This window comes from Primulina eburnea, chromosome 4 (genome assembly GCF_022965805.1).
Source record: "Primulina eburnea isolate SZY01 chromosome 4, ASM2296580v1, whole genome shotgun sequence".
NCBI lineage: Eukaryota > Viridiplantae > Streptophyta > Magnoliopsida > Lamiales > Gesneriaceae > Primulina > Primulina eburnea.
In genome coordinates this window covers 30844701-30857104 of record NC_133104.1, presented here as the reverse complement: position 1 = coordinate 30857104, position 12404 = coordinate 30844701, and positions in this window count along the sequence as shown.

The window sequence follows — 12404 nt, the reverse complement described above, 5'->3', positions numbered from 1 at the left end:
CCTCCCACTCAGTCCAAGCCTGCCCCTTGGTCGCTGTGGGGACCCGGGCTCTAATTCTTTTTCTTGGGATTAAATGGATCGTTATTCTAAAATATGGGTCAATTTTTCGTTTTTTTACATTAAATCAAATGTAACTAAACAAGCATAAATTCTTTATTTAAATTACAAACATACAAACACAAAATACATGTCTTGCTCTGTATGTCCTCAACTAACCAGTATCAAAATACAGTACATACTAAAAGACCACTACTGGTTCATCTGCTACGCCCGTGATCTCCACGCTAACCCGATCATCTCTGTCTCGACCCAGATCCTGCCCCACCTGTTGTTATGCACACATACAGACATAACAACAGCCGGAAAACCGGTGAGAACAAATCCCAGTATAAACATGTATACATGCATTTAAACAATCTAAAACATGAAACATGCTGATATGAATGTCATTCATATAAAATCATGCAATGCGAATCTAATCATGTCTAGACTCGACTCAACTAGAACTCTAGGGATCCCGTTGTGAATAAGACGGCACTGTCTGTCACCTACCCTCCCAATCGAGGTGTTGTCCGTCTTATTCCTAGACTTCGGCCTGATCTGTATCCGCGTCTACAATAGGGGCGGTGATCTTCCCCTAAGCTGTGATATCGCCGAACGTCTAGTAGTCTGCCTGATCTCCAGACTGTCCTATCTTAATGCATGAATACACAATCTGTAAACAAGCATAATCATTCTAATGCAATGCCACATGATCTGTAAACAAAGCATAGCAAGATTTGTATACAAGTTCTATACACAAATCTATAAACAATCATAATCATATCTAGATATAAACAATAAAACAAGTATGTGATTTTGGTTGGGAAACTCAAATGTGATCTCATTTGAGTCGTGATTCCCCAAACAAAACATGTACTATACCTTTCGTCGCACAATCGTCGAAGTCTCGAAGATGAATCTGTCACTATCAAATCTGAAATACAAATGGGAATACATGTTCTATTAATCTCAAATCTAATCAACCCATATCTAATTCTATACGTGATCTCGGTACAATTTAACTGCACAATTTCCATATTAAACAATCTACATCATTTCCCCCAATTCATAACTGATAATGGTATAAATCTGATACCATATCCCAGTCAATTCAATTCTGAAATTCATAATAATTCTATACAGTGTCTGTTCTTAAATCCGCTTACAATTATACAATGTCTCACATGTCAGAAACAACATATATGAATCATATCTGATTCTTTCAACATCATAATTTCAAGACATGCCAAAACATAATAAAACTTACGTCCACGCGTAGCCTACAACGATAGGAACACGGTACCGAAGTCGGATTTAAAATCTGACGGACGGATTGAAAGATGCAAGCGTAAGGATTTCAAAAGCCTCTCGGAGCTTTTTCCTTTCTGATTCTTATCAGATTTCTGAGGGAAAATCGTTTATATATATATCCCACTTGCATGCATAAGAAACGTGGCTCACTCTTGCCAAATCTCGCTGGCGCTCGGGCGGTCGAATCTTACCGCCCGGGCGCGAGCTCGGCGCTCGGGCGGTTAAGTTCTACCGCCCGGGCGCGGAAGGTTCTGCCCGCGATGTCTGGTTCTGGTGCTCGGGCGGTCATAAATTTCCGCCCGGGCGCCACACCTTCTGCCCGAACATCATCTCCTTGACCATTGGCGCTCGGGCGGTCACTTTCTACCGCTCGGGCGCCACTAGTTCTGCCCGAAACTTATGAAATTTATATTCTTTGTCCAATCTGGTCTCGTAGTGACCCGTTTACAATTATATCTATTTAATTCACTAATCTCATAGCAAATTACGATAATCAAATTCTCGGGCATTACAGTCGCCACCTCCCGTCTCCTCATCAACATAGTCACCTGCATCGATCAAGTCTAGTGAGTCTAAAGACTCAACACGTATAAACTGGGATAACGAGTACTACTTAAAAAAATCGCATGCATCTTAAAAATAGAACGTACATAACTTGAAACTTGAGCTTGCATGATAACTTGAACTTGCATACATACATAGACGTGCCATCACGTGAAACTTTCATAATCATAACTGCATACTTGAGCATACTAAAAAATACATGACTTCATCATTTTTCGTAGAGGATGTTTCAAAGCAAGTGACCCATACATAATAAACGCCTGATCAGACACACCACAATACTGGGCTGACAGGGACGTATCCACTGCCGCATGCATGAGATCCCCGTTCATAATTTAACGGGCTGGTTGGTCCCCGTTCATAATTTAACGCTTTCCAACCACGATCTAACCCGTTCATAATTTAACGGGGCGGAGAAGTCCTCGGCCACGTTCACCGACTTCCAAACCCATTCATAATTTGGTCACAAGACATTTAGCATACCTCAAAAACTTAAAATATTTTCTTTGCACGTCATACATACTTACTTGGCGTTGAGGGATTCGTTGGACTTCGACTAGGGCCGTTGCTCCGACGTACTAACATGAAATTGCATACTTAACTTGCATAACTTAGACGTAGAAATCATACTTACTCTCGAGTTCAATCATTTCTTAGGAAATTCTAAAATTTCCCACGACACGACCTTGATAATCCTTGCACTAAACCATGACATCAAACCCCAAAACAATCAATAAACTTCTCAAAAATACGTGAGTACACGGACCCAGTCCCCGGGTCCGTGTATAGGTCCGTGTAGGTACGCAAAAGAAATGTTCTGAAAGAAGACGGGACACGGACCCCGTGCTGAGGTCCGGGTGGGGGGTCCGTGTAGGTGCGCAAAGGTGACATTCGAGAAGACGTGAGGACACGGATCCCGTGCTAGGGTCCGTCTAGAGGTCCATGTATCTGCGCAAATTTGACACCATGGAGAAGACAAAGGCACGGACCCCGTGTCAGGGTCCGTCCAAGGTTCCGTGTGACTTCGAATTTTCTGCACCTACAAGAAATTTCTTACACAATGCCTATTCTCCCAATTGACACATGATGGATCAAGATCAACACTTTGAGACCCTCCTATGACACCATAGGTATGAGCTAAACTCGTATATACGTCCCCAAAATAACGAAGCCAGTCTTAACACAATACAATCTCATAAACACGGAAATTGACCACGAGCGTTTCTTACTACTTCTAACAAATTCAAGTGCCTATCGGCTTGAAACGAAGCCTCAAAAACTATTCCCAACGTTATACTAAGAATACCTAGACGCAGCAACGGTCATCCGTCGATCCCAACGAAGCCTGCAACCATAAAACTTCGAGAACGCATCAATACATAATTTTCTGAAAAACGCAGATTTAGCAGTCCCACGAAAAACACCATAACTCACTCAATTTTTGTCCACAATTTTCGAATTTTATATCAAATCGAAGGTATCGAAAAGTTATACGTTTTTTCGCGTTGAAGGTTTTCTAAAAATCTGTACCGAAAATTTGCAGTTTTTATATGAACAGTAAAAACTGTGAATTTAGTTCCCAGAAACTTCTCCAAAACACATCCAATAAATTTTCTGCTCAAACTACTACACATCCATCACATGTTTTCAGTACAAAACACATAAAAATAAATACTATGACATGATCGACGCAGGAAAAACAGATTATACGTGCCTTTTAATGATAAACGTTACCGAACGACGACACCGAAGCAGAGATAGAAGCGAGGTTGATCCGGGGCGATTGTGGCACGATTTTCTTTTAAAGAATTCCACGAAAAATATGCTGGAGAATTGAAGGGAAGGGGCGGCTGCTCTCCTATGCAAAGAACCCTAGCTAATTTGCTCTCAAAAAATGAAAGAAGGAACGTGTATGTGTGCAAGTCTATTGTGTGTGTAAAAGCGTGTGTGTGTGTGTGTTTAGCATGAGTTAGAGGGGTAACTTAGGGAATTGATTTGTTTAATTATCTAATTAACAACTAATCCAAAACACTAACTCTCCTTTAACTTCAAATAAAATTCTATAATTTAAAATAAAATGCACACTTGCTACTACAAGAGTTCTAAAAATTCTAAAATCACTAAATAAATAACTTAGGCTTTAAAATACTAACTCTTCAAAAATCCATTAAAATGCCCCACTCAAAACTTAAAATAAAATACCGCATAAAATTGCCAACAATCGTCACCGAGTCTTTTCCGCTATCCCGCCTCGAATAATCGCCTGAAACATGAAACTCGAAAAAGACATTTTAACGTGCATCACAATAAACATGAATTATTTAAAATAATGCATTTCATAATTTATGCATGGCTAACACTCATTTAAAATTAATTAAAGGATTTAATAGTTAAATAAATGCATGGGTCATACGTGTACTGAATTTGGGCACTACAGTTCCTCCCCCTCTAATAAAAATTTCGTCCTCGAAATTAAGTCTTACCGAACAACTCCGGTAGCGAAATCTCATATCTGCTTCTGATTCCCAAGTGGCCTCTTCCATCGATTGGTTTAACCACCGGACTTTGACTAGCTTAGTCACTTTGTTCCGGAGCCTACGCTCTAGCCTGTCTAGGATTTGGACTAGTTTTTCCTCGTAAGACAAGTCTGGAGTCAGCTGCAATAGCTCATAACTCAGAATGTGCGAGGGATTAGCCAGATATTTCCTCAGCATAGAAACGTGGAACACATTGTGTACCCCGGCCAGATTCGGTGGAAGGGCTACACGATAGGCTAGTGTCCCAACTCTGTCTAAAATCTCGAAACGGCCCAATGAACCTCGGACTCAGTTTGCCTCTTTTCCAAACCTCATAACACCCTTCATAGGTGCTATTTTGACGAATACGTGATCACCAACGGCAAATTCAAGATCTCTCCTCCTCTTATCAGCATAACTCTTTTGACGGCTTTGGGCGGTCTTCATTCTGTCTCGGATCTTGACCACCACATCCGCAGTCTGCTGGACTATCTCTGGACCAAGTTCTGCTCTTTCGCCGACTTCGTCCCAATGGACTGGTGATCTGCACTTCCTCCCGTACAACGCCTCATAGGGAGCCATACGAATGGATGCTTGGAAGTTGTTGTTGTATGTGAACTCCACTAGAGGCAGTCTAGACTCCCAAGTTCCTTGAAAATCAATCATGCACGCCCTTAGCAAATCCTCTAAAATCTGAATCACTCGCTCAGACTGGCCATCTGTCTGTGGGTGAAAAGCTGTACTGAAAAGCAACTTTGTCCCCATGGCTGCGTGTAAGCTCTTCCAAAAGGACGACGTAAACCTTGGGTCCCTGTCGGACACAATTGAAACTGGAAATCCATGTAAACGAACTATCTCCCTGAGATAAAGCTCCGCATACTGCGTCATGGAGAAAGTCGTCTTCAATGGTAGAAAATGCGCTGATTTAGTGAGTCGGTCCACTATAACCCAAATAAAATTCGATCCTCTGACTGATCTCGGCAACCCAACCACGAAATCCATAGTAATGTTCTCACACTTCCACTCGGGAATGGGGAGCGGCTTAACCAGCCCTTCTTGCCTCTGATGTTCAGCTTTTACTTGCTGACAAGTGAGACATTCTGATACGAATCTACGGATGTCTCGCTTCATCCCTGGCCACCAATACAATAACTGTAGGTCTTTGTACATCTTGGTACCTCCTGGGTGAATGGAATGCGGAGATGCGTGTGACTCTGTCAAAATATCCTGTCTGATCAAACAAACACTAGGCACCCACATTCTACCTCTGTATCTCACAATGCCGTCTGAAACTGTGTACAGCACACTGCCCTTTGCTTGGTCTTTCAGTCTCCATTTCTGTAATTGCTCATCTGAAGACTGGCCTGCTCGGATACGGTCTAGCAACCCAGATTTGACTATCAGATTAGACAGTCTAGGAGCTCTGCCCTCTCGATAAATCTCTAGACCAAATCTCTGAATCTCCGACTGAAGAGGTCTCTGAGCTGACAACTGAACGACAACTGCCACTTTTCTACTCAAAGCGTCTGCGACAACATTAGCCTTCCTCGGATGGTAGCTAATTTCGCAGTCGAAATCTTTCACAAGTTCCAACCACCGTCTCTGTCTCATATTCAATTCTTTCTGCGTGAAGAAATATTTGAGACTCTTATGATCGGTGAAAATCTAGCATTTCTCGCCGTAAAGGTAGTGTCTCCAAATTTTCAGTGCGAAGACAACGGTGGCTAACTCCAAGTCGTGAGTCGGGTAATTCTTCTCGTGCACCTTCAACTGCCTGGAAGCATAAGCTGTGACCCGACCCTTGCTGCATCAATACTGCGCCCAACCCGAGCTTAGATGCATCGGTGTAAAGCACAAATTCACCTTGCCCTGTTGGCATGGCTAGCACTGGCGCCGAAATAAGAGCTTGTTTCAAAGTATCAAAGCTCTTCTGACATCCTTCACTCCACACAAACTTAGCATTCTTCTTGGTTAGTGAAGTGAGTGGCACTGCTATGGACGAAAAACCCTTAATGAGCTTACGGTAGTAACCAGCTAAACCCAAAAAGCTGCGGATCTCTGATGCATTCTTCGTCTCAACCCATTCCTTAACAGCTGCTACCTTCGCTGGGTCCACCTCAATACCACTGCATGCCCCAAAAATGCAACTTTCTGCAGCCAAAAATCGCACTTACTGAACTTCGCAAACAACTTGCGACTCTGTAGAATCTGTAAAACTGTCCTCAAGTGTTGGTTATGCTCCTCATGGCTCTTCGAGTATATAAGGATGTCGTCAATGAATACTATGACGAATTGATCAAGGTAGGGCTGAAATACTCGATTCATGAGGTCCATGAAAATTGCTGGAGCATTTGTCAATCTGAATGGCATTACTAAGAACTCGTAATGCCCATACCTGGTTCTGAAGGCTGTCTTGTGAACGTCCGCATCCTTAACCTTCAGCTGGTGATACCCTGATCGAAGATCTATCTTAGAGAATACTGTAGCTCCCTGCAATTGATCAAACAAATCTTCGATCCTAGGAAGTGGGTACTTATTCTTGATCGTTGCCTTGTTCAGCTCTCGGTAATCGATGCACAGCCTCATACTCCCATCCTTCTTCTTTACAAACAGCACTGGTGCGCCCCATGGTGAGAAACTAGGGCGGATAAATCCTTTGTCAAGGAGCTCCTGAATCTGCTGCTTGAGCTCTAACATTTCAGCTGGAGATAATCGGTACGGTGCCTTAGAGATTGGCGCTGTGCCTGGCACGAGATCGATTGCAAACTCCACCTCTCTCTCTGGTGGAAGGCCTGTGACGGTCATCAGGAAAGACAGTCTGGGAAGTCTCTGACTACTGGTACCTCTGATAAAGATGGAGTGGGCACGTCCGGCGCTGAAATAATACTAGCCAAAAAGGCCTGACACCCCTTGGAAATCAACCTCCTCGCCTGCATGTACGAAATCATGCGAGGAAAGCTTCTCCATCTGGCTGGTTCAAAAAGAAACTGTTCCATGCTCGGCAGGTCTAACCAAAACTGATCTCTTCTGAAAGTCGATTAAGACTCTGTTCTTTGTCAGCCAGTCCATTCCTAGAATGATATCAAACTCTGGCATTGGTAAGACGATCAAGTCGGCATAGACTAGGTGGCCGTGTAGTTCTAGATCGATATCTCTGACCACGCTGGTAGCTAACAGCTCTTCCCCCGATGGGACTGTCACTGAAAAGTTCACTGTCTAGGCCGATGGACTTGAGGTCTAAATGATTAGCAAACGTCCTCTGATATGAAGGAGTGAGTAGCTCCCTGAGTCTATCAGTGCAGTTGTGGTAATCTCTGAATAAAAATGTTTCCTGAGATGCGTTAGTATAACACAACTTATATTCCCAAAGTTACTAACATAAACCTTAAGTACAATAGAACTCAATAACCCTAGGCACACAAAATATTACTAGCACGCTAATAATCCCAAGTAAAAATTCCACATGCAGGGCAAAATAATACTGAGCTTAGGTAGAAAGGTTTACCAGTCAGTAAGGTGGTGTCTGGGTCCGCCTCCTGTGCATGCATGGCGAATACCCTTCCCTAGGGTTGGTTGCTTCCACTGTGGGCACTCTTTCAGCACGTGATCTGTAGCTCCACATTTAAAACATTTCCCGGATCTCCATAGGCACTGTCCGGGATGCTGGTGGTTGCACTTCTGACACACTGGGAAGATAGCGGGCTTCTGAGGCGCCCCTTGCTGCTGAATTGGACCCTTGCCCTTTGGCGGTCCTGGGTATGGCTTTTTCCCAGGCGGCCCCTGAAACGGCCTCTTAAACTGGGGTCTCAGCTTTTGTTGCTGCTGTTGCGGTGGTCCCTAATAGGGCCTCTTGCCCTGCCTGTCCGCCTCAATATCTCGCTGGTCTTGCTCTGCCGCCAGAGCTCTAGAAATGGCAACTGCATAAGAAGTAGGGCCAGCTATCCTCACATAACGGCGCAGGATCGGCCACAAACCATTTAAGAAGTGCCTCAACTTCGCCTGGACATCATTAGCAATGAGGGGCACGAAGTGACATCCACTCTCAAACTTCCTAACAAATTCTGCCACGCTACTGTCCCCCTGCCGCAGCGTCATAAACTCGTTGGTGAGTCTGGTTCGTACTTCCTCAGTGAAGTACTTGGAGTAGAAGACCTCCTTAAAACCATTCCAAGGCAGCACCTGCAAATTGACTGCCACTGATGCACTCTCCCACCATAATCTGGCGTCCTCTGTCAGAAGGAACGTGGCACATCTAACCCTTTCTACGTCGGTCAGTTCCATAAATTCAAAGATTACCTCTATGGACTTAATCCATCCCTCTGCCACCATCGGGTCAGTAATCCATCCCTCTGCCACCATAAGGTCTAAAATTTTTTAAAATACAAAGCGGAAACGTAAAGTAATTTCTTCAAATTACATATTAAACATAAACATACCAGTGTTGTGTTATCTACAAGAATTCCACTAGGTTCAACTACATCTCAGTGCTGAATCCTATGTTGCTTCGAAGCCCGGATCTCCACGCTATCTAATCTTCTCTCATCCTCTTCTTGACCCTGATCCAGCCCCACCTGTTGTCATGCACACATACAAAACAAGACAATAGCCGGATAACTCCGGTGAGATATAAATATCCCAGTATAAACAATGTATACATGCAATCATATAAAAGCATATACAAAAGCATATATAAGAAATATTCTTAACCTGTATCAAATCAGAAACATAAATCAATATTAAGCATTCAATAATCATGAATGATATAAACAATGTAAATCAACATTTCATATCAGACTCAACTCAACCGACGCGTCGTCTCAGACTCGACTCCACTGACGCGTCGTCTCAGACTCGACTCAACTCTAACCTAGGGATCCCGATGTCTGGATATAGGTAATTATATCGAATCTCAGTCGATAGGAATGATTCAATCCCTAAACGGCATCAATATACTTATTATCTCCAGTATCTGGGCGAATCAGCCGCAGAATTGACGACTCAGTCAATAATTAGGCGAATCAGCCAATAACCAGACGAATCAGCCTGTAATTAAGCGAATCAGCTTATGTTTAGACGAATCAGTCAATAACCAGACGAATCAGCCGGTAATTAAGCGAATCAGCTTAAGTTTAGACGAATCAGTCAATAACCAGACGAATCAGCCGGTGACTAGGCGAATCAGCCTATGACTCAACGACTCAGTAATCAATACATGCATTCAGTATCCAAGTAAATCAATCAATGACTAGCGAATCAGCAGTCATTACATGCAATGGCTATAAATCAATAGACAACAAACATCAATCTCATCAATTACAAGAATCAATGTAATAAACTAAGTATGTGATTTAGGGAACTCGAGTCAAACCTTCCTCGAGTTGTGCAATCCCAACACAACATTAATTTATACCTTTCTTTCTGATATTCTGACTCTGTCAAAGTCTCGAACCCCAAGCCTGTCAATACTCAATCTGACAATAACAATATCGAGGGTACGATATCAATACACCACTCAACCACTACTGGATATAATCAGAATTTAATCAAATTCTGTTTCAACAACATAATGTCATAATCTCAATATATCCAGCACAATCATATCAGACAGATATCAATTCCAACTTCTTATACTCGATAATCACTCAATCTTGATATCAATTCTTATTCACTCAACTCTAAAATTCATAACAATTTCATATGGTATCCGTTCCTCAGTCCGGTTTCGATTATACGATGTCTAACATGCCAAGAACATCATATATGAATCATATCAGATTCTGACAATACCATAATTTCAAATCATATCAAAACGTAGAACAACTTACGTCCAGTTGTAGCCTACGTTGTTAGGACATCAGCTACCTGAAGGTCGGATTTAAAATCTACGGACGGATTGAAATATAAAGGCGTAGGATTTTTCACAAACCTCCCTCGACCCTTTTTCTCATTTCTGAATCATTTCGTTACTTGTACATTTATATATATATCCAAGTTGTCGGTTAAAGAAACGTGGCTTATTTCCACACAATTCAGGCGGCTCTCGATCGGTGCAAATCTAGCTACCCCGAGCGCGGTAGGTTTCTGTCCACCAGCTTTTCCGGATACACCTTTGGCGGTCGGGCGGTATAATCTACCGCCCCGAGCCGCCAATCTTTCTGCCCGCGACGTGATCTTAGTGAACACTGGCGGCTCGAGCGGTCGATCTTTACCGCTCGGGCGCCAACAACTCTGCCCCAAAAATTGTATGATTCATATAATTAGCCCCATTCGGTCTCGGCATAATGCATCTATAATCAGTATCAGTTTATCATCAATAAATCATCTCAGATTACGTTAATCATCTCAGATTACGGTATCCAAATTCTTGGGCATTACAACTGGGCTGACAGGGACGTATCCACTGCCGCATACATGAGATCCCCGTTCATAATTTAACGGGCTGGTTGGTCCCCGTTCATAATTTAACGCTTTCCAACCACGATCTAACCCGTTCATAATTTAACGGGGCGGAGAGGTCCTCGGCTACGTTCACCGACTTCCAAACCCATTCATAATTTGGTCACAAGACATTTAGCATACCTCAAAAACTAAAAATATTTTCTTTGCACGTCATACATACTTACTTGGCGTTGAGGGATTCGTTGGACTTCGACTGGGGCCGTTGCTCCGACGTACTAATATGAAATTGCATACTTAACTTGCATAACTTAGACGTAGAAATCATACTTACTCTCGAGTTCAATCATTTCTTAGGACATTCTAAAATTTCCCACGACACGACCTTGATAATCCTTGCACTAAACCATGACATCAAACCCCAAAACAATCAATAAATTTCTCCAAAATACGTGAGTACACGGACCCAGTCCCCGGGTCCGTGTATAGGTCCGTGTAGGTACGCAAAAGAAATGTTCTGAAAGAAGACGGGACACGGACCCCGTGCTGAGGTCCGGGTGGGGGGTCCGTGTAGGTGCGCAAAGGTGACATTCGAGAAGACGTGAGGACACGGATCCCGTGCTAGGGTCCTGTCTAGAGGTCCGTGTATCTGCGCAAATTTGACACCAAGGAGAAGACAAAGGAACGGACCCCGTGTCAGGGTCCGTCCAAGGTTCCGTGTGACTACGAATTTTCTGCACCTACAAGAAATTTCTTACACAATGCCTATTCTCCCAATTGACACATGATGGATCAAGATCAACACTTTGAGACCCTCCTATGACACCATAGGTATGAGCTAAACTCGTATATACGTCCCCAAAATAACGAAGCCCGTCTTAACACAATACAATCTCATAAACACAGGAAATTGACCACGAGCGTTTCTTACGACTTCTAACAAATTCAAGTGCCTATCGACTTGAAACGAAGCCTCAAAAACTATTCCCAACGTTATACTAAGAATACCTAGACGCAGCAACGGTCACCGTCGATCCCCAACGAAGCCTGCAACCATAAAACTTCGAGAACGCATCAATACATAATTTTCTGAAAAACGCAGATTGAGCAGTCCCACGAAAAACACCATAACTCACTCAATTTTTGTCCAAAATTTTCGAATTTCATATCAAATCGAAGATCCATTCGTGTTTAAAAAGCGCAAACGCTGGGAATAAATACTATGACATGATCGACGCAGGAAAAACAGATTATACGTGCCTTTTGATGATAAACGTTACCGAACGACGACACCGAAGCGGAGATAGAAGCGAGGTTGATCCGGGGCGATTGTGGCACGATTTTCTTTTAAATAATTTCCACGAAAATATGATGGAGAATTGAAGGGAAGGGGCGGCTGCTCTCCTATGCAAAGAACCCTAGCTAATTTGCTCTCAAAAAATGAAAGAAGGAACGTGTATGTGTGCAAGTCTATTGTGTGTGTAAAAGCGTGTGTGTGTGTGTTTAGCGTCAGTTAGAGGGGTAACTTAGGGAAATGATTTGTTTAATTATCTAATTAACAACTAATCCAAACAC